The sequence below is a fragment of the Bactrocera neohumeralis genome, chromosome 3, assembly GCF_024586455.1.
Source record: "Bactrocera neohumeralis isolate Rockhampton chromosome 3, APGP_CSIRO_Bneo_wtdbg2-racon-allhic-juicebox.fasta_v2, whole genome shotgun sequence".
NCBI classification, from domain to species: Eukaryota; Metazoa; Arthropoda; class Insecta; order Diptera; family Tephritidae; genus Bactrocera; species Bactrocera neohumeralis.
The window spans coordinates 6,872,940-6,897,867 of NC_065920.1; the positions used below are offsets into that span (position 1 = coordinate 6,872,940).

Sequence of the window (24,928 nt, forward strand, 5' to 3'; positions counted from 1 at the left end):
AGATACCTTGTCCAATCTAGAAACTTATTGGCCAATCTATGTCATTTGGCCGATCGACTTCCGAATAAATAAATTTTTGTATTCTCGAAGTTTGTAGTTCTTCTTATTTAATTCGTTGTCGTTGGCAAATGTGAAAGTTTAATCCCGACGGAAAAATACAGGCACTCGAATACAATGATCCTCTTTAGTTCGTTCTGTAATGCTTCTTCTTCTTTATTGGCGTCCACACCGCTTACGCGATACTTACCGAGTTTAGAGCAGCGCGCCAGTCGTTCTTCCTGTTCGCTCTTTGGCACCGAGTGGAGATTCCAAATGCAGTCAGGTCCTTCTCCACCTGGTCTTTCCAACGGAGTGCAGGACAGAATTTAGTCTTTGTTCGTCGAAGTAATGCCCCTACTTCTCAATTCCCTACTCGGTCCGAAGTCGCGCCTGTTGGCAAGAGTTATTCTGCGTTGGATTTCGAGGTTGACTTTGCTATTGTTATTACTGGTTTCAAGATAGACGAAATTATCTACGATTAATATTAATAAATTTAGACCGATAATTGAACAGATATTTACCGGAATGGTAAACGTGCTCTCTTAACAGTAGCTTTTCGGATTCGAAATTTACGGCTATTAAATGATTAATCGGAATCTTTGTTATTTTCTGAGCTAGAAATCTCGAAACGACCATACATTGGATAAATTTAGTCAGTATATATCAGTTTCCAGATCTTGTCCCAAACTTCGCAGTTTGTCATATTATTCTGAAAGTATTTCAAGATTTTGGAGTTTGATATTCATTCGAAAGGACTCCTACACTAGTTTTAGTTTCCAAAGACCTTGTCTAATTTCCATCAATAAGCAAAACATGATATCAATTTACGTTAGACTGGTAATGATAGACTGATTAGTGCAATCCAACCATTTGCTGTACTTTCTCTGTTAGTTTATTTGATATCTACCAGTTGCTTGTTCGATTCGCCACTCTCGAAGGTAGTGAAGGTATCGAATTGAATACAAGTAAACCAATCTGGTTCACTGGTTTCCCTATGTAGAGATATGTACGTACTCTTATGTACTCTGAACTACATCTTTACCCAGAAGACATTACTTTTATTTACATTTTGCCAACAATTTGTGTGTTGTGAATTGCTCGTACTTTTTCTAATAATGGCTAATGTCTCCTGACATGTGCTAATGGCCATTATAAATATTTACTAAATATTCTTAGTGAAATTCTCAAAGTTGTCAAATGTAAAGAACATAACATACTCAAATTTACAAGAGCATTAGTTTGAAAATTGATGTGAATTTCGTTAATACGAGTACAAATAATGCGAACTATTTTAACTTAAGGCGCACGAAGCTCTTAGTCTCCTCTTACGAATTTTCAAAAATATTATTGTAAATATATATATGTATGTATGTACATACATATATATGTATTTATGGGATCTAATATACTTTGAGGTAGTCTTAAGCGGCGCCTTCATGGCAGTGGCATTTGAAAAAAGCAATTTAATACTCAACGCATCAACACTTTTAGTGATCACACTGTGCAACAGGTGTGACGCGACCAAGTTTCCAATTTAATTTTATCAAGAATTTGAGAAGCTCCATAGTAGTTCTTGAAGTTTCCTTGTTTTCATTACTGCAGAGAAGTTCTGTAGTAGGTTAGGACATATTCTATGCTAAGTTCTTAAATTTAAAGGCCAGGGAGCAGTCTTTCCACATTTCTGTGAGTTATGAAGAATTTTTATTTCTGGAGTCCTTGGAGTTCACTTAAGGTATACTTGGAAAGTAGTAACGACTGTGATGACATATAACGCATTATGATTCGATTCTGCCTTTTGGAAAGCGAATCGCGCAGTCAAATCAAAGATCCTCTGGATGAGGTCTTCGTCTTCAGTGGCGAGCGCCGAAAAGTAGTTTAACGAGTTTCAAAGTAATCTCACGCCGGTCTTTGATGAACTGCGCACCGATGCCCAGATACAGCTACCACGGAGGACAACTTGACAAAATTCGTTCTCGTATTGGTACCCTCGGATTGAAGATGCGCCAGTGAGTTTAGATAGTACTTTCTTTATCATTTCGTGGTTGTCGACGAAACAGGAATCTATTTCTACACAACAAAGATCAAAACTCAGTCGAAACAGTCGATTTTATCTCGTGAACCTGCTAAAAGAAGGCGGGATTGCTCTGAAATTTGATTGGAATAATGAGGTTATAGAAAGAGCCTCGGAGACCTTCTTGTAAACCACTACACCACTTCTCGTATGGACTTCAAGTACCTCTTTCACTGCGAGGAGTCAATGTGAATGGCGTTCAGTGTCTATCAGAAGTTGGCCACGTTCGAAACTTGGTCGATATATGGTTCTATCGGCGTGTTGGAGGAATGTTCTCCTCATGCTCCTAGGAGGCACCTGAAGCAGGAAGCTGCAGGGGTGGTTTCGACGAAAACATCCGAGGAGAAACTGCTTGGAGAGAAGTGTGTTATGCTACTTTACAGTTAGCAGGCCTCACTATATACATGCTCAATGGGAAACATCAGGAGACATCCTGTTAAAGTCCAAAGTGTGCTGTTCTGCTTATCCATCTGCGTCCTGCTGCATCCAGGCGACCATATCAGGGTTACCAACAACATCTCTTTGTCTTTGCGCCAAGTACTGTCGGCAAGTGACTTGATGATTTTGTTCCGGCTCTGTATTTTTGTAACCATCGCGGTTGTGCGAGAAAGATGGAGTGCAGACTATGGAATGTGAATTTTAGGGTTATTTATCGTTGGAATTTTAAGGTCATCGACGGAAGTATTGTACTTCTTTATTTCTTGGTTTTGACAGGTTAGATTTTTGGATTATCATAGTAGTCGTTCCATGTGCGCACATAGTCTAAGAAAAGTGAATGCTATGCTCGATTTTCATCTACATATTTGCCTCACACCTGGGAATCAGATCTCAACGCCAGCGCCATCGCTTCTACGCTGTCGCACAGTGTCACTTTTCGCTACCGCATTGGCATTTACAACGCAATTTGTCCAATTACACACAAACACACGCACACTGGCGCACACGCCCTGACAAATGGCCACAAAACCATCGATCGCGTACGTGATTTTCTAACTGCAATGCCCGTATCTACATATGTGTATGCGTGTGTGTGTGTACATATGTAAATATAGTTTGTAAACAGAATTTCTGATTAAAATACTGTAATGCCGCCATAAAAGCGGCAATTTACAGCAATTGCGTTTGCAGCGCCCGCCTTAAATACAGTGCAAATAAAATTATATGAAAACAGTTGATATGAGAATTTATATAAAACATCAAATACAGTTGTAAATATTTACAGCTAGCACATCTTATCGCCGAACAAAGTAAATCTTTATTGAAAATATGTACATATGTATGTATGTATGTGCATTACAATGTTTACGTTTGCATCAATGCGCCTTACGTGATTACGTGAGCGACCCATAAATTTGCGAATGTTTGCTTACGCCAAATGGCCAGCGGCAGCACCAACGGACTAATAACAGTGCGGCATTTGTATAGTATTTGCACTGACGCCACTGTGGCATTTGGGAAGCGCTGACACATTTATAGACCTATTTCAAATGCATCTACATACATACATATATGCTATTGCTAATATCGTATGATATTATGGCTCCACACGTACAAACATATGTGCATTTCTAGAAAATCATTCAAATATTGCTTAAAGCATTTTAAGCTCTTTATTAGTGGCCTTAACGCCTTTGTTTCAATATCTACATACATATGTATGTGTGTATGTGTGTGCTGAAGTCAATAATTGCATTTCTTTTATTAGCAGCACGAACAGCTGTAAACTTAACCTTGTAATAAAAGTTTGCGAAAAAAGCTGATGTCAGCTGTTGTCAGATGATCGCATGCTGAGCTGTTTTTTTATTGCATTTATTCTCATTAAAATCGACTTGCGTTCTTTACATACTAATTCCAACAAGGAAATTTGTAAAAATATTTGTTATTTCGATATTTTGTCATTGCATTAGAGATATTGACCGGCCGTGGGTTAGATCACATATTGCTGTTTCTGCATATGTTAGCTATAACGGGTTATTAGTTAGCGTACGAGCGAGTGGCAAGCGAACGCTCCGCTTTGCTTAAAACCCTACATATATGTACATATGTATGTATATCAAATCCGACAACTTCTTTTAATGGAAAAATATAGAAACTTCAAATTGAATGAGGAGTATGTATTATAATTCGAAAGTGCATTCTTTGGCATTTATTTTTTAAAGATTATCTCTTTCATATGTTGGCCGCGGCTACGTCTCAGATGGTCCATCCGTTGAGTCCAATTTCCAATGACTCGTTCTAGCATTTCGACTAGTAACTGGCAAATGTCACGCGTGATGTTTTGCTCCAAGGTCCTTCCAAGGGATTGTCCGCATAGTCTTTAGACTTAACATATACCCACAAGAAAAAGTCTAACGGTGTGATAACACAGGATCTTGGTGACCAATCGACCGGCCCAAAACGTGAAATTATCTGCTCATCGAAATGTTCCCTAAACAAATGCATTGATTGATGCGGTTACGTTCTCACCGGTATCATTTTTGAATAAATATGGACCGATAATTCCACCACCCCACAAACCACATCAAAACGTTCTTTTTATCTGGATGTAAGGGCAGCTCTTGAATCTCTTCAGGTTGCTCTTCGTTCGAAATGAGGCAATTGTGCTTGTTTACATACCCATTTGAACCAGAAATGGATCTCCTCGCTGAACAAAATTTGGCTCGAAAACGTCAGCTCTTCTTGGAACTTTTCAAGAGCCCATAGCGATGTCGTTTGGAAAGGTCAAGCGGCTTCAATTCTTGCACAAACTGTATTTTGTACAGTTTCCATTTAAGATCTCGACGTAAAAATCGCCAAGTTGGTCCATACGTCAGTCGGAGTTGCTGCGAACGGCGCCGAATCGACTCTACGACCTACGTGTACACTCTCAGCTACGGCTTCACTGCTTGCTGGGTCGAATATTATCCAATAATGAATGCTGGGTCTTCAGATGGGTGATGGTGTTGCGCATAGTATGCTCAGTAGGCCGATTATGTTTATCATATGTTGGCAAAGCGTGAACGTGATTCAATTTGCTGTCCTCCAATGATATGCTTTTTGTAGATAGATACTCAAGGCTAAGTACCTGATGTACCTCAAGAGCTCTACGTAGGAGCTGTGATAAAGCTAGGCACTCGCAGAGCATGTATAGAACCGTTTCCTCACTCACATCGAGTTTGCAACTGCGATTATTGTTCTGGAGCATTCCCATTTTATACTCGTATTCTTCTAATCGCCAATGCCCGTTAAGGTATGTATGTACATACATTTCCCGAACCTATTCAACAAGTTCTTTATTCTTGTCCTGTCATATTTTGGACCTATCTGTTTCGCATTTTGTTAAAGATTTCCATCTGTGTTGAGTTATTTGTTCAAATTGCCCGTTTGCTTTTTCGTTTTCCCCTGGCCGAGAACCCCAAGTTAAGTATAACCATTAGCTTTCCTACTGGTTAGACTTTTTTGTGATTTTGCAGAGAGTCAAAAGTAATAAGCAACTGTTTATATATGCCTTTAAATGATCGCTTTATCTATAAAATTCATGAGAAGATTTGGCATGTGTTGCCCTTAAATATCTATGTAGGACAGATTGTTATAAATTTTCTAACAATTTTTTCCGACAAAGCTAATTTCGCCGTATATTTTACGAATTGCATGTTTTCGTGACACATCAATTGGAACACTTACAAATCAAATAAAAAGACAGATTCGCGGAACTAATTTAGTGACACACGCCATGCAATTTGCTGAAGGTGATTTCATGTAGCCACTAATTACTTAAATATACGAACTCAATAATAAAAATTTCTTTGAATATTTTGCTTTTGTAACGAAATTATTTCAAATGTTGCATGAGTTTCATAGGAAATCACTGGCATAAATTTGAATCTGTTTGATCATCTCCGATAATTTAATTCTCCGAAATGTGCACTTTCGTTGAAAGAAGAGTTCTGCCGTCAGAAACTATTTGTCGATCACATAATCTAAGTTCTATTAAGATGGACAGATTAATGATGCGTTTTTTACGAATTCCTTCGGGGCTTTAGTTTCTTTAGTATTAGTAATTCATTAGAATGATGCTCTTAAAAATTGGTAGCTAAACTAATCGAGAGGACAGTATTTTATAGCCTTGTTTACACGATACGACACGAAAAGGCCTTCGGTGATAATTGTTTGTCGCGAGCAAGTGTTTTCGATTGGTACAAATTATTCAAAATCAACTAATGATCAACATGTCAGTAAAATAAAGGAATTGGTGCTTGAGAAGCGACGTTCAACAGTCAGCGATCTTTCTAGCATCGTTGGAATATAGGAAGATCTGTGAAATACAGCCTTCCGAATACCAGGATGTCATGAAACGTATTCTTACTGGCGATGAGTCTTGGATCTTTGCTTACGATCTGTAAACAACCAACCAATCGGCCAAATATAGTGGAAAAGGTGAGAAGAAGCCGAAAACCACGTCAAAGTAGGTGAAAAATCAAAGTTATGTTGACAGTTTTCTTCAATCAAGTGTGGTGTACTTCGAATTCCTTCCGACCAACCAAACCATATATGTATATGTATTCTTGGGAACCCGTGGTCTACACCTATAAGGAAAAAAAATTAATCAAAAATAGGTATTCACAAATTCTTACTTTTATCGTTTGTATATACATATCTACATATGTAAGTATAAATATATATATTGATAGCCACATCTCGAGATAAAATATGTTCTCCAGACGCCTATATACGAATATAAATAAGTATGTATGTTGATATATACATAAATGTGAAGCATAAAGTACCCTCATCATAAAAATATCTATATGTTTGTATGTGTATATCAACAAAACTTATCATTATGCCGCACAGTCAGACAGTCAGTGACCTGACTGAAGGCATACTTAAATTTAACTCCAATGCAACCTTGGGAGAGCATTCCTCAGCGACCATAAGTCAACTACTAATGACTGAGATAAATTTGCATTGTTTTTCTAGCGGTTAGCTTGTAAACAGAACACTACAAAAACACACTCACATACACATATACATACATATAAAATATTTGCATACATACATATGTATGTACATACATCAATTTAAGCACAACTGTTTGTTTGTGTGCTTGTGCTCACATTTAATTAGTCGGCGAATTAATTTTTGGGCATCAAAAGATTTGATATACTTACATATGTTATGTGCTTACATACAGTCATACTAGCATATAACATTAAGTGTAGCGAAAACATATTTATCGTGAATAAACAACTGTATATGTATGTAAGTTTCATAGTCAATGTTTTACAAAATTTTCCGCTCTTCAATATATATTTTTGTTTTTATTAAATAACAATAATAACAATGGCACTATGCCATATAACTTAATCCATATTGAGATAGATACGCCATGGCGTAGCGTGCTCATAACTTTTAGCCGGTAAGCGACAACGGTGTGGCTATATACATACATACATACATACCACAGTACTTTGCAAAATTAATGGTACTCAATTTAAGGAAATTATAATTTTATTAGAAAAAATATGTGAAGTTGAGATATTTATATATTATAATACATACAGTACATTAAAATATTGGAAACCATACCTTTTAAACAGATTATGTTAAATTAGGTCCTAGGATTAATCCGAAAATCTTTGGATCTCACTTGGACAAATATTTGTCCTCTGTGTTCCCCAAAAACTCTTTTAAGTACATCAACTGTTAGATCGGCAAAGCGTTTTGAGCTCACCATAACTTTATTCAGACAGTAAATGTCAAGCTTAGCCACTTCGCTGGGTTCTCCAAAGGTTTGTCTATCTAGATATTTCAATCTTAGTATGGCAAAAGCCGGGCAATTGAAGATAAAGTTATAAGCTGATTCCACATTTTCTTCCTCTTACTTTAATTTTGACTGGGTAGTTGAAAAAGTCTTTTGTATTTTGTCAACAGATGCCGTTGCAGTCTTATATCTCCAGTGCTACCAATCACATTGTGTCATACCTGTTCAAAAATGAGTGAAAATAATGAAGAAATTCGCTATATTTTGAATTTTTTTTTTATAAATAAGGTAAGAATGCCACGCAAGGAACCAATGAAACGTGTGAAGTTTACGGAAGCGATGCTGTATTAGTTCATGTAGCACAACAATGGTTTACTCGCTTCCGTTCTGGAAATTTCATTATTCTGGTTGATTTATCGTTGAAAAAGCCCTCACATAAGCAGGCCTGATATCGTTAAGGAACTTAACATACAACAATAAGCTCAATATTTGGGTACCACATGAATTGTCTGTGAATAATTTAATGGACCGCATTAACATCTGTGATTCTTTGCTGGAATGAAATGAAATCGAACCATTTCTGAAACGAATGGCAACAGGAGACGAAAAGTGTATCAAAAACGACAATAATGTGCAAAAAAGATCATGGTCCAAGCGTGGTGAAGCTTAACAAATGGTCGCAAAGCCACGATTGACGACACGAAAGGTTATGCTGAGTGTTTGGTGGGATTGGAAAGGAATCATCCTCTATTAGCTGCTCCAGCCTGGTCGAACGATTGATTCTACATTTTACTGTCAGCAACTGATGAGATTGAAGCAACCAATCGAAAAAACCGGCCAGAACTGATCAACAGAAAGCGCTTCGTCTTCCATCAGGACAACGCTAGACCACACACATCTTTGATGGTTCGGCAAAAACTGGGAGAGCTTGGCTGGGAAGTTTTAATGCATCCACCATATAACACTGACCTCGGACCACCGTCGGACTACCATATGATTCGGTCAATGCAGAACTCCCTTAATGGAGTAAAGGTGGCTTCAAAAATTAATTTTCGCCGAGAAACCAGAAAAGTTTTGCGCTGATGGAATAATGTCTCTAGCGGAAAAATTGCAAAAAGTGGTCGACCAAAATAGTACATATTTGGTTCATTAAAGTTCAGTATAAATACAAAAAAACTAAGTTGAAGTTTGATTAGAAATACGAAAAGACTTTTTCGACTACCCAATATTTAGTTTACGGGTAAAAGCTAAATTTTATAAAAGTGAATTTTGTAAATTGGTCTACTTTTAATACTTATTTCTCTAAGAATTTTCTTCATGCTCGATACCTGGGGTTTAGCTTCAAATATGTTCCGCCAGCGATCGTTTTCAATGCTTTTCAATATCAAAAAAATTTTGTCGAACAATTATTGAAAATTTGTATATACATTAAGGTAGACCGAAATAAGTTTTTCATTACCAAAAAAGTTGACCAACGTTTCTCGAAAATTTTCATATATGTATGTACATTTGGGTGGACCAAAAAAAAAGCAAATATTGAATTTATGGGTTAAGATGAAATTATACACCGTGAAAAATATTCCTTCAGGGAAAAATATTTACTTCAATTTTAGAAGTTGTCACTTAGCATTCAAAATTTCCCAAAAAAAGCACCAAAAAATAAGTTTTACCAAAAATAAAATAGCTTTTGAAGCGTTTAAGCTAAAATTTCTCAAATCTCGGATTCTTGTAGATTATATAAAAATTTAAAAATTTCTTAAAAAACTACTAAAAAATCCATAAAAATAAATAAAAATATTTATTACAAAAAATAAATTAATTACTGCTGTACAATTACTTTTATGATCAACTGTTTTCGCTATAGTCCACTTATAAATACATACATACATATGTACCTACTGCTAAAGACTTGATTTGTGTATGTATTTGCATGTTTATTGCCTCACGAATGATTAGTAAAAGCCATGAAAATATTACTCAATAACAGCCGAGCGCGTTATCAGACACCAACGCGCCAACAACAACAGCAAAAATAATATTTTTTTGAAAATATAAATTTTTTTTGCTTCTTTTTTCCATCATTGCATTAATAAAGTGCACATTTGTTGTTGTTTTGATGCGACTGCATAACAGATTGTCACATAAAACAAATCAATAAAACAAAAGACACGGAAAATTTTCATTTAATTTGCATGCAACAATGAAAAAATGCCGCAACGATAAGAAAAAAGGTGAGAAATATGCGATAAGGGGAGCGACAAGCGAGAGCGGTGAGTGTGGCTGTGAGCGGCGCGGCAAGATTTTATAGAAATGCAAATGAGAATTGCACGAGGCCTCATCGGGCGATTGCATTCGGGTGGGGTGGCAGGCGCTGCCAACAGCCAAGCGGTTGAATTAATAACAAAGCAATGCGATCGGCGATCAAAAAAGCCGGTCGCCGGCGGTAGTCGCTCCGCCAGCAGCCAGTATGGTTAGTGGCCACACACATGTCAAGTGTTGTGATATGCCTGACAGATGAGTGACTGTGTGAGTGACGAACTGTTGGTTACTATGTGTGTAGGTGTGTGTTTATGACCGCGCGGAAGCTGTCACCTCGCTAGTGACAGCATTTGCAAAATCCAATAGCATTTCTATGCGCACACACTCTTGTCATACATGCACACATTCCAATTTAATAACATTTCAAATGCACAATTGAAAAAATTATTGAGTGATTTGGCCACATATTACACGGCTGCTTGACTGCCTGATTGACGGTCTGTCCGAATGACTGAATAGTTGGTGTTTTGAATGCTGCTCGCAATTACTCGGTGATCTTGGCCATTAATTGGCAAGCAAGCGTGCGACTAAAATGCTTGGCACAGCACTGGCATGGGTGCTTATGATTTTAAGTGCAGTGGCGTGCATAGAAATAGTAGTAATCGTAGTAGATATGTATTTTTTAAAGAAAATTTGAGTTTATGTAAATATATACAGAGGCGTGCATAAAAATAACAGCATTGAGGAAAAATAAATATTTTTTGAAGCAAAATTATCGCTGTAGAGTCTGTTATGTGTGTCGGTTATGCAGAGAGTTGTGGGTTCGAGTATCCATCACAGCAGAAACCAAAATTGCAGAGAGACTACTGTTTTGTTCTCCAAAAATTAGTATTTTATTTTATTGTTCGATTATTAATCGATTGTTTTAGTTAATATTTCGAATTATAATCTATCGATAAGTAATCTATCAATTATGGTATTTTCCTTTTTTTTCAGCTGACCAATCGCAAACTTGTCGTCAGATGTTTTATTTTATATTTCGCTATTTCGATTATTTAACGATTGTTTTAGTTAATATTTCGATTAATAATCTATCGATTATTTCGATAAGTAATCTATCAATTATGGTATTTTCCTTTTTTTGAGCTGACCAATCCCAAACTTGTCATAAGATGTTTTATTGTTCGCTATTTCGATTATTTATCGATTGTTTCAATTAATATTTCGATTAATAATTTATCTATTTCAATAAAGAATCTTAAGATATTTTATTTTTTTTTAGTTTTTCGATTAATAATCGGTTATTTTAATTAGTAGTCAATTATTTCAGTTTATATTTCGATTAATAATCGATAATAACAATTAATAATATTTCGATTAATAATTCTCGCTTGCGTTGTAAATCTCCTTAAAAGTATATTAGTTAAATATTCTGTGATTATTTATCGATTGTTTCAATTAAAATTTTGATTAATAGTCTATCGATTATGGTATACTCCTTATTTTCAGATGACCAATCTCAAATCTGTTGTCATCAGTTGATTTATTTTATTGTTCGCTATTTCGATTAATAATCGATTGTTTCAATTAATATTTCGATTAATAATTTATCGGATATTTCAATAAAGAATCTTCAGATATTTTATTTTTTTTTAGTTTTTCGATTAATAAGCGGTTATTTTAATTAATAGTCGATTAATTCGGGTTATATTTCCATAAATATTTCGATTAATAGTTGACGCATGTGTTGTAAAACTCCTTAAAAATATATTATTTAAATATTCTGTGATATGTCGTCATACAAAGGACTCAACTTCGAAAAAACCGACATGTTTCGTTAAATAATACTGTCAATCAGAATATCTATAGGCTAACCCACTAAAGGTTCATTGAGTACAAGATTACGCTACTCGCGATGTTGGGACGTTTGTAGACATATTGAGCTATTATCAGAATTTGCGAAAGTAGAAATATCAGAAATTTTGGGTAGTTTTTGTTGTTTGAATGATGGGACCTCTCTTCTATAGACGTCGACATAAAAAACGGAGTCTAAAACTACACTTAAGTAGATTATTAGTACTATAGACCTTCATTCTCAAGTTGTCTTATAGGGTTGAACGATTTTTATAGTTCGAAAACAACTAATGATGATCATGAAGAGGCTCTCGAAAATAGGTAATAACGTTTCTTGGTAAGATTGGTGAACTATCGCATGCCTGCTGAAACATTTTTCAACCTTTTCATAGTCATCAGTATCTGTAGAACTCTTTCCGACAGTCAAATGCATACTGACTCACTAACACACCGACAAAAAATAAGATTAGCCGGCATTATAAAATAAATGTGATGTTGATTTATTCATAACACGTTTCCCTAATATTTATACAAATCTAATTAACACACTAACTAATCTTAATTGGTCAAACGACTTTGCCATTTTATTGCACACAAGTGTACACCTGTGCAAAGTACACACACATACAGCCATACGTAGATTTCCAACTTGATTCCGTATTGTCTACACGTTATCGTGCGCCAAAACAACAACAACTACAACGAGGCCTATTTATTTCTAGCGTTTATCTCTCCTGTCTTCTCTTCGAATAATTGATATTGTTTTTGTTTTCTTTCAAATATTTACCAAAAAACAGCTGTGTGTAAATGTTGTTTCTATTTTTGGAGCTTATCACCTCAAATGTTCCAGCGACTGCCGATAAAGCAGGAAGATGATAAGAGAAAACATGTTTTGAGTAAAAAGTGAATGCTTGGCACAACAACCTGAAATGGCGAAATTAAAAGTGTAAACAGTTGTTCGCTGAGCGCTCGGCAAAATTCAAAGGCAAACAAACTAAATTATTGAGGTTTGCTTAAATAAAATTAATCAAATTACTAGTTGAATGTAAGGTGCAAAATTTTTAAAGTATTATGTGCACACAAATGACTTGGCAAATTTGTTGGGTCTATTGGTTGGGAGCTCACTTTTAAGCAAATAACTAGTTTATCAGGTGTTAAAGAAAGAATCATATAAATATTTTGTTGAGAAGAAAATTGTATATTTATGATCTAACAAAACACCCTGTATATTTCTTAGACATGCTATTGAAAGATGTCATTATGAATAGGCGATAACTTCATTATTAATAAACTTCCTTCCTATTGATACCGTCACCAAGTAAATACGCGTTTTACTCTGCCCACTCTAACAGGTTATGGGCCCAGCACGGTTCCACTGGATATTTTTTTGCTTGAAGGATACTAACCGATATGTCTAAATTGTGCTCTTGATGCTATAACTGAGTGCTTTTCGTGACATTATCTAAGCAACAACTCTTAGCTTAAGAATGGTACTTTTTTAGTATCATCATTGTAAACAGATTTCTAGAAATGTCTTTTGAGATTCTAGCTTACAACCGCAGAAAATAATATTCTAATAGAAAGCCCACCAATGAAAAACCTGCTCTCAGAACAAAATTTGTTGTAAATGGAGATTTGAGCATTGCCTTGGCGCGCAAACGATGGCTTTTAACCCTGAAAAATATTCTTTAAAGTTTATAAAGAGCCCATTATCATTGCCTCAAATATGTCCAACCACGTGTTTTGTTAGTTAAAGTTCAAGTTTGAGTTCTATGTATTAATTAAACCAGCACAAAACGCATCCTTATATTTTTTAATACCTTCATCAGTGGACTATTATATACAAAGGGTTTCCATCAGCAGAAATTTCCTGCTCATATTTAGCTTGTAATATTCAACACTGGCTATGTTTAATCTACGGCTGGCTTTTACTGCTTCCTCCTGCTTTCTTTGAGAAAGCTGTCATTCTTTCATGGTTGACAAGTTTATTCCACCTTCCGTTGATTAATGTTTGTTCCTTAATAATAAAAATGTATGATTGTAGCATACCTTCAGGCGGTAGATCGTCGTTTTGATAACAACTGGTGTACAATTGAATCGAAGTTCAAAATTCAAGTAGTTTTCCAAGCTATCTAAGTGGTTTTTAACTCATTTAATGCTTTTTCTAAGAACGTTTCAAAGATGGGCCGAAATTCTTCTGACGAGCCATAGAGTTATACCTAATAATCTCCGCCAGATGTTATGCCAACGATTTTTCCAGTCCTCGAAACACTTTTCAGAAGCACTTTTTTGAATGGCCTTCAGCTCCTTCAGTGAATTTTGTTTTATCTCTTCGATTGACTGAAAATTTGTTCCATTCCGATGATTGTTGACTTGTTTACATGTCAAACTCATAGACCCATGTGTCATTAGCAGTTATATTGCTATCTATGACTGTGGGATCAGAATTTGAAAAAGATTCAGATTTTTCGGGACGAGTCAAGCAGAAACGGGTTTCATACCCAAAATATCCACCAAAATCGTTCTAACGGACTTGCTAGAGATATCGAATTCTCTTGACATCTTTCTAACTCTTGCCTGACGATTTATAAGACCATATCCTTCACATTTTTATCATTTTCATCAGTGGTAGAGGTAGTAGTCTAGAACCAGGCATGTCTTCAACGATCTCTCGACCAATTTTGAAAACTTTATATCACTCGCAGACTTATATTTTTGATAAAACTGAATCCGTAAGCCTTTTCCAACATTTGCAATGATTCCGCACACGAAATTTGGTTAGAAATACAAAATTTGAGGCAAATTATTTTTTTGAATGCTCGTTTTCTGTAATATTTTAACATTGAAGTTATTATAATTATAATTGTTATACTATTTCTATTACATTTTTTCTACATTTTATTTATTGAAACCTTCAAGTAAATTTTATAAATAAATTCTTTTTTATATACAAATTCAAATTCCCACTTTGCTGCACAGTGCGATCAAAAAGCTTACGTACACATAGTATCTACAAATAGCTGAATAAAGAGAGCGCTTTACTGAATCAAATATATAAACACATTAAAACTTTAAGATCAACGAAAAGTGCTAAAGCTCTCGTTTTGGCAGCTTTCGCTGAATAAGCTTTTTGCCGAGCTTTTCATATTTGCTAGCTTTCTGTTTGTTGTTACGTTTGCTTGCTTGCATTTAACGCTTGGTATCGCTAGGTATTTGGCGTGGAAATACATATGCATATGTATTTATATATGAAAGCATAGCTTTAGAAGCATTGTATGTATGTGTGCATATCAGAAAAATGCATTTCGCGAATGCTCTTCAAATAATGCAGTAGAAAATGCAAAATTTTTTTTTTAATGCAACCGCCCATAAGGAGAGCAGTATGGAGAGTTGCCAGATATGGACTTTTCGCTGTCAGAATTTTATGTTTTTTTGTGAGATCGGCAGAAGGTTGTTTGCCGAAAAATAATCGACCGAGAAATAGACTTTAGCTTTGTTAAAAAAAGAATAAATAGTAGGGGTATACCATTTCCACACAGATTGGTATTATGAATTCTGTAGAGCTTATTGAGGAGAACTTATCATTCAGCCTCATTAGATATGATGTATTCCGTAATAATTTGTTGTTCAATTTCATTCATATTCGAAGCATGAAACAAAGTATAATGAAATCGGGCAAGTAGATCCCTAACTTAGACTTAGTTCGGCTTTCTTTAGGATTATTGGAATACAGTCAGTCAGTCAATCAACTTTAAAATATATTTTTGAATTGATGAAAGTGTTAAAAAGACCTTGAAAGCGCTTTGAAAAATCTATGCGGTGCTGTTTTAAAGCTTACCGCCAAATGGCGTACCACATAAACTACTGTGAAGTGCTCTAGTAAGACCAAAAAGCGCCGTCAAACTATCACTGTTAATTTCAAAAAATGCTTCATTAGAAAAAGCTACCGATTTACTTTCTTTTATTAGTTTTTGGATGAACTTATAAAATAAATAAACGGAATTGCTTACACCTACAAGTTCAAATAAATGCGATCTCTAATGAGATCTTTCTCCCTCTCTCTTTCTCTCTCTTTTCTCTTTTTTCACTCTCTCGTTTACAAGTTCAGCTGGATGCTAGTTGTAACTACATGTACCTCTCTCTCTCTCTCTCTCTTTTTCTATTACGTCAATATTGTAATGCCTCTCTCTCTCTTTTACGATTCCGTCATTATTGCAATTTAAAGACTCCTTCGAGAACTTTTTTGAATAGATGAGACTTGAAGATCAATAAAATAAAGCCAAAAAAAAAAAATATAGCCAAAAAAACTATATTAAATTTGTCTGTATTTTCCGATATTGTCAATTTTTAAACCAAGAAATTTCGAATGGCGACACTTCATTGAATTCAACTGTGGAGAGAAACGATGATGGAAAAGACAAGACATGCTACTTTCCTTTTACCATATGTTACCTCTTCACCATATATTTTACCACTTTCGCTTATTTTTAGCCAAGACATATCTAGTTAATCTATAAATATTCCATCCAACGAAGTTTAAGTTTAAAAACGTAACTGAAAATCACATTCATATTATAGAATACTCTCCTTCCTGGTATAAATATTTCCAATGCACACATTCAATAATTGGCGAAATCTTATCTAGAAGACACTTGCAAAAATACCGAATAAACAAGAATTCTCCTTCAGATAAGAACCGTCAAAGTACAAATACAATGTTTTGTGACGATAGTACCGCTATCACCGAGTGCCTAAGGTAATTACCAATGTCTTACATGTAAAACATCAACTAATCTGCAAGTACTTTGATTAAAAATCGATAATTTAGAAGCAAACGCATAAATCAGAGAGAGAGAAAAAAATACAGCAGAAAAAATTTCCACATGACAATAAAACACATAATGCAACTCTGTTCCCGGCTGCTTTCATATTAATATTTGAAATTATAACTAGCAAAGTAAAACAAACGGAAGGAAACAGAAAGCAGTGAGTGAGCTAGCGAGAAAGTGCGGCACCAGCTACAAACAGAGCTTTGCAAGCAGTGCCCGAGCTTAAGCTGGACTCTTTTGGAAAGAGCCACTGCTTATTGAGCATAAATGGCCGAGCGAAGAGCGCACCTTGCGAAATTGAGCAAGCGCGATGGAGTAATTGAAGCGGCTAATGGCTCCCGCCGTTCATGAACACGCGAATTCGCTCCCTGCTTTCGTTAACTTTCACAGCGCCACGAACAAATAGCTGTGCATGTGTGTGTTGTTGTGAGGCGCGCTGGCAATGTTCTTGCGCCTAGCTATGGGCTCTCCGTCCCCATCTCCAGCGCTGGCGCGAACAGTTCGCTTCCAGCACTCTTCAAGCGCGTATCGGTTTTTAAATATTTCACTCGAGCCATATACCATATTCATATTGATTTTCATAACGCGCCGTCGCAACGTTTACGGTCACGAGCGCAAAACAAAAATACTTATTACATATTTGTTTAAGTTGTTGAAGAGACAACAATCGATTTACTTAATTATTTGCTTACGTACTTATGTAATTAGTTGTGACTTACGTGCACCTAATGTACATAATGAGCAGGCATGCTTCTTGTGCTTTACTTATTTGCTTACAAGTGATTTGTTGATTTGGAAAATAAGAAGAAGCAGAAAATTTTCAAAGTGTCTGTTAAGTTTTTGCAAAAAAGTAAAATTTCATACTTTTAATGGAAACTCTATTAATATTAACTTAAAGCCGCATTGCCAATAGTTTTGCTTAACAAAGTTTACTTTAGGAAGTGCTAAACGCTCGTGGTAACACGCCTAAACCGTTAATTGTTGGCAACAGAACAAGTGTAAATGCAAATAAATAGAAAAATCTAAAAGCAAAAAGAAATAGAAAAAACTTAAAATTATTTACAAACCTACTAAATAGTTGAAGTGTTTCCTAGTTTGCCCATGCAAGGCGCGTAAACGCAGCAGTAGCGGGCACAGAGCGTTTAAATACAACAAAAAACAACAAACAAAAGCGTAAACAAACCAACTAAACAATCGGGCGTGACAAAAAGGGGCTCCACAACGCAAAGGTAATCACGTTTTGCTGCTAAAAATTAAAGAAACAAATATTTAAAAAGATTTGTATATTTTAAAATTTTAAATTAACAAACTAAAATTGAAAATTCATAAAAAATACATTTTCAGAATTTATATCCAAAAAATAAAAAATATATAATGAAATAATAAAAAAAAGCTCAAAATTTAAAAATTTATAAAATAATAAATTTCTAAAAATTTATATCAACAATAAAGTAAAAAATAATAATAAAGTATTAAAAAAATGAAAACTTTATAAAAAAATACATTTTTAAAAATTTTCTTCCAATAAAAAAAAGTAAGAAATTAATAATAAAATATTAAAAAAAAATTAAAAATGTATATCAGCAAAAAATTAATAATAAAATAATAAAAAAAAGTAAAAATTTAATATTAAAATATTTAAAAAAAACAAAAATTTAAAATTTACAAAAAAATACATTTTCAAAATTTTATATCAACCACCAACAATTAAAAATTAATAACAAAATATTTTAAAATTTTATATAATAAAATTAAATTTTTTTTACAAAACAAAAAAATTAAAGTATGACTATTTAAGTTAAATGTACAGTGACTACAAATATTAATCGCTCAAGTTGTTTTTGTATATAAAAAACTGCATTATTTTGGTGAAATTGTGAAAAAATCAGTTTTTCTATAAAATACGTTAATGCCGTATAAAAAAAATAGGATAATAAAAATAACATGCTTACTTGTCAAACCTGTCAAATCAGTCTAAAGATAATAATATTATGGAGAACAAATATGATAACCAGTTATATATATTTTTAATTCATATTGATCAAAAAAAAAATAAACAAATAAATCAGTTAAAAAATTGAAATAAATAAAAAAATAACAAAAAATAAATAAAAAAAAAAAAATAAATGAAAAAATAACAAAAAAATAAATAATATAACCATCAAATAAAAGTTGAACAACTGCTTTGAAAAATCCATAAAGTCTGTTAGGTTGAGAAGCACGACAATAAAATAATATTCCCGTGCTTGAAAATGAAGCTGTTCTCACTGGTTGTAAACTAAAAATTACAATTTTTTCCTTGCAATTTTCGCGCTTATTTGATACCATCACTTATATTCTTCTTCTTTATTTGTGTAAACACCGATTACGTGGTTATAGCCGGGATTCTTCTTTCCATTGGGGGTGCTTTATATGTGGCAGGTCCCAAACCCAGCGCACAAGGCCATCACTCTATGGACATAACATATTCAGGTTGCCTGTAAAATTTCCACAAACTTGCCCTGTGCAAGCTTAGTTTAGATTAGGTTTTCCAATTTGACAGATCTTTTATAACCCTTTATACAGATTCCTGGAGACAAGAACCCAATGGGGAAAAATTTCTATTTTTTTTTCTAACAACAAGAGCTGAAAGGAAACAACTTGTCATTAAGCCCTTTTATATGCCTTCTATTTCTATTCGATATCCGCCGATGATGTCAGCACTTTAATTGTTTCAATATTGACTCTTTGTGTCTTAGGATTTAGCGAAAAGGTACTCATATATTCTTAAGTTATCTACAGAATTTCAGTAAACTTGTTCAAGCACCCGATAAAAATATTGCATCCACAGGCTTATTTACTTTAACCTTAAATGACTTGCAAATATTTAGTGCTTCGATATATTCCACAAAGTGTTTATATCTCTTTTATTGCTCATTATTTCTTTGTTCGTATTTTTATATCGTTTTTGTACTTATCCGTTGTTGTAGTTGTTTTTGCCCTTTTACTCAATGTATTTGCACTGTACATTTCATAATGTTCACTTTATTGTCACCGCCATGCCGTCATGTGACCACATGCCACAAATACCCATGAAAGCAATGAGCCATTCCCGCCGCGCGCCACACCCCTTGGCGGGCTACACGCTTCACACCTCCCAAACGCTCCCAACACACATTTAAAGACTTATTTCATTTGCCATTTTGACGCTATCGCGCCTTAGCGGCTTAACTGATCAAACGTGTCGCGCTGTCAACACAGTTACCAACTAAATAAGTGACTACCCAATTTTTTATACAATATTTTAACTATTTTTAAATATACTTGAAAAGCGTAACAGCGCCCGAAAAGGCACAGAAATAATGACTAAATTAAGCAATCCACACGATGAAGGAAGGCGGCAGGTGGTGCGGTGTTGCGGTGTTGCAAAGCCATCGATCACGCGAAAAAGCGCTACTATTTGCAAGAAAAAAGTATTTAACAGTTAATAATGAATAAAAACTTTAAGCCAATAACAGGCGGCAGCCGACAGGCGTTAGGCGTTGGCTGCCTTTATGAAAGCGTCCAATAAAAACCTTTTAATTCACTTTAATCCCTTGTGAAAAGCAACATGCCACTGTCGGATTACGGCGGTTCCACGACGTTTGTGGCAGTCTCAGCGCCAGGCACACAGAGCTGTAGTGGGGTACTCCAGCGTTTGTGGGACTGGCGTGCGCATTGCACTCAACAGCAAGTGCCGCGGTTTTCATTTGCCTTGTTATTTTCGCCTTTTGTCCGTCCACCGACTGTCTTTTTAACGGCGGTGATTTATGTTTATCGCTCGTACGATCGCTGCAGCGTCTATCGCCCGCTAATTTCTTGATTTACTACCTTGTTCGCAGTTTGCTGCTTTCGATGTTTGTTTGGTTGCCACTTTGCTATTTTCAAATTGGTGGTTGCCAATTAACGCGTTGCTGCACTATATTTTATATTTATCTTTAATTGGCGTTGATTTTACTGTGTAATTTATTTGTAAAAATTTATTGTTGCCAATAAAATGCGACAATTAAAATAAGTACATACTTATGGCAATTGAAAAATAAAAAAAATCAGCTGTTCATATCTTCCTATTCTACATGCCTTATAGGATTCTTATTTACTCAGCACTTGTTAGGTTGGAACAATATTGGTATAGAACGGGAACCTTGTTTCAACCTCAAACAAGTTAAGATTTGCATAAACGCTTACAAAACATTGAGCTTGTAAGGCAAAGGCTTTATTTTATATTTATAATTTATATACTTTTATCGAAAGCAACCAATTGTGTATAGTAAAACTAGATATTTTCACGATTTTGGCCTTTCAGTGTACTTTGTTTTAATTATTACTTGATCTTCGTTTCACTATGACCTTAGCATTAACTTTTACTAAAATTGCAATTCTGCTCGGCATGAAATTTGTGATTGGATGATTTTTACAACCTTTCTTTATAGTTTGAAAGTAACGAATCGAACACCAACCACGCCTACTTCCTACTTATCTATACATACGATTTTAAATTTTTCCTCACTTTACAAAAGATAAATCGAACATCAGTTAGGATAGAGGAATAAAACTTGGCACATATATGTATGTATGTAGCTTGTCTAATCTCCTTTGTAAAAAAGGTCGAGATCGGGTCATATATTTTTTAAACCGTGAACCCGGGTGTATTAAGTTTGCGAGAAACATCTAGTAACAGTTAGTAGCACCCAGAAGCAGTCGTTGGGGACCTTAATATATATGTAAATGTTCACCAGGATTTAGTCGATTTATATTTCTATATTCTGTATATAAGCGACTTTGTCCCTCTGTTTTTGAGATAGGTTAGGTTAGATAACTGATTCCTCAGCAAGGCAGGGTACCACACTGAGACTGCTAAGTGAAACAATCCTTTATGAAGCCATACGAAAAACTCCTATAGGTGACTATCAGCTATCGGCAAAACGCCCTGAACCTAAAACGAATCTGCTTAGGTGTTTTATTTCTAAATCTGCCTTTTCACCTGAATGTCGAAAAATACGAGATCCAAGCTGTTTTTGCATTGAGATGGCAAAATCGGGACATTCGGGGAGGAAGTGTTGAGATGATTCTATCATATCCATTTCGAAATAGCTAAAGCAGCTAGAATACGGTTAGATGTTCAATCTTACTGCTTGAATTTTGATCCGACAGTGTCCAGTTAGAACTCCTACAACCATTGAAAGGACCTTGCCGAGAAATAAGAGTTCCTTACTCCTTTTACGATTAACCATGCGCCATTAAGATTTTAAGACAGTCCAGTAGTGAGCCTCAAGAAGCCAACGGAGCTTTTACCTGTTATTGAGGCTGAGGCACCCGTCCTCATCAGCCTTACAGTTTCCTGCAATACCGCTGTGGCCAGGCACCCAACCCAGTCTAATCGTAAAATAACTCAATAAGGAGATTCCAAGTGTAGCCAGGTCCTTTCCCACCTGGTCTTTCTCCCGACGGGTACTGCGTCGAATCAAAGCTGGAGTGCTTTTTGTCTTTATGCTATAAGAAATGCACCTGTGAAGGGTATTAAAGTTTCGGTGTTGTCGAATGTTAACGTTATTTCTTGTTTTTAATAGTTTTTAACACTTTTCTATTTCTTTTTTATTTATTTAATTTTAGTTTTTTTTATTTTAATTATGTTTTTTTTATTTAATTTTGCTTTAATTTTATTTTTATTTAATTTTGCTTTAACTTTATTTTTTTTTTATACATGTATATCTAAATTTTTTTCATATTTTTTTTTTTTAATTTTTACATCGACATTTTGAATTTTTAATTCGCAGTTTTTGTTTGATTTAATTTTTTTGAATTTTATTTTTTTTTTATTTTTATTTTATTTTTATTTTATTTTTTTATTTTATTTTTTTTCATTTTATTTTTTTATTTAACTTTAATTTTGGTATTTTCAAAAATGATTTTTTTGTATTTATTTCTTTTTTTATTAAGTTTCATTTTTTTTATATTTATATTATTTTTTCATATTTTTTAATTATATTTAAATAAACATTTTGAATTTTCATTTCGAAATTTTTAATTCCTTTCTCATTGACTCGCATTAACCTCACCCCAAAATCAATGAGTGTGGCAATAAGGCACACCACATTACAACATTCCTGCACAAAAGTGCATCTTCACCGAGACAATATGCAAATATGCGCTTTTGTATGTGTGCGCGTGTATGTTTAAAAATTTACGATTAAATAGGTGCTTAATAAATTTGCTTAATAAAAGCGCAACAAGTTGTTTATACAAATCGCGGCGTCTTCTCTCTCAAGGTCAATGCATTATTGTTTGCAATATTTTGTAAAACCAAAATTCCCTGCCGTCTTTATTTTATTTAATTCTTTTTTGCGATTTTACTTTGTAATGCCGTTATGGCTGTCGGGTCATTTAGTGGCGTGTTTCATAAAAAATCTTACCTTAATTATTCAGTCGCCGCGAATACGCGGCTTTAAGCGGTGCAGCAGCCGACCCAGTCCTACAGTGCTGTCCTAATTATCAACACATTTGCACATAAATATAATTATTTAATATTTATGCGCTGTTAAATTAATTGTTGAGTGTGTGTGAGTAAGTGAAATTTATGTGAAATTAATGCCAGTGCGCCAGCTGAACTTTCCTGCCGGTTAGGTGAAGCTTATAGTGGCTTTAAATGGAAGAGTATTGTTTAGATATTTTCGTGTGTGTGCATTAAGGATAAATTGCATTAAAAGTGAGCAAGTGTAAGCTAATTTTCCACGAAAGGAAATTTATGTAAATATATATATATGTATATATTTTTTTTTGGAAATTTTACAGAAAATAATTTTAGATGTGCATATGTATTTGATAAAATATAAATATTTTTGTATTTGCAATGAGCGACTAATGCGCATTTCACACCTGCAACCGCTGCCGTAGAGTAAATACATGTGTTTTGATAGGTAAATTTAAGCGCACATCTGTACATACTGATATATGGGATGTGTTGTGTAAATAGTCGATAAAATATTGCAGTTAAAATTTTTCTTTCAAATAGCAAACAACCATGAATTCCGCACAAATGTTCTTTCTTTGAATTATTTATATGCAGCGCTGTCTATTTCAATTATATATACACAATATATATATATATATATATATATATTTTAATATCTATATACCTGCGCATCCAACCAAACACTTGTGTGGTTCTAATTTTCTTGCGGAATTTATTGGCCTAACTTTATGACCGTCTTTCCATCAAGTACTAGCGCTTTCTCGTCAGCACTTGAGCATTGGCAGATAGCAAAGTAGATAAATAGTTTTGCAATGAAAGAAAAAATATAAATAAAAATAGTAATAAAAACTACAAAAAATGCTTTTAGAGGCTTTGTGGTGGGAACGCGGCCAAATGTTTACTTTGTTTTATTACCATAAATGAAAAAATATTAATTTTGGTATTATTAAGACAACTAAGCTTGAGTAGTTTAAAAAAAAACATTCTTTCGATTTCCAACTAAGAGTTTATTGACCATTTTAGTTTCTTATCAAATAAATATACTTAACGATATTCTGCATATAGCACCCGTAGACTTAGGCCGCGGCCACGCAGTAAACGACTGAGCGATGAGCGGCTGATCGGCTGAGCGACGATTTTGAGCGACGTATGGCTTTTTACTGAGCGATTAGTTGCTAAAATGCCGTTGTCAAGGGCTGTACAGCGTATATTACTGCTTGAAAAAAGATATCATGTTTATAGAATCTTGCTACGTATAAAAAAAAGAAAGTATGGGGTTCATCCTATAAACCAAACAAGATGGAGGTTCGGTGAATTTAATCATTTATATCAAAGTCTACCTAAATTTCCAGATAGATTCTTTCAATATCTACATATGTCTATACAATCTTTTGATATATTGCTTGATTTTCATGTTAATATGTTAACAATCAATTTTTTTTTATGAATAAAAAAACACTCCCCAGAACAACCACATATTTCTCCCAGTTTTTTCCATATGTTGTCAGTGATATTTTTATTTTTGAAGTCTTTGTGGCTATCCTGCCACAAAACTTGGTAGCTTTGCACCTCAGAAATAAGCATTTCAATGTTAAATTTGTCCATTCTTTCTGTTCGTCGCTCAGCAGTCAACTGAAAATTAG

General features: G+C 34.5%; 1 protein-coding gene across 4 annotated transcripts in view; it reads left to right on the forward strand.

The window, feature by feature from the left end:
* The window catches only part of LOC126754154 (cGMP-dependent protein kinase, isozyme 2 forms cD4/T1/T3A/T3B), a 137,207-nt gene that overhangs the window by 16,466 nt on the left and 95,813 nt on the right, over positions 1-24,928 (forward strand). Inside the window, exon 1 of one of the 4 annotated variants that reach the window (XM_050466102.1) lies at positions 17,325-18,024. The exons of the other annotated variants lie outside the window; for them this stretch is intronic. The gene's annotated coding sequence lies outside the window, so the exon portion shown is untranslated. Of the gene's footprint in view, positions 1-17,324; positions 18,025-24,928 lie in introns of those variants that run through there. 4 annotated transcript variants of the gene reach the window in all.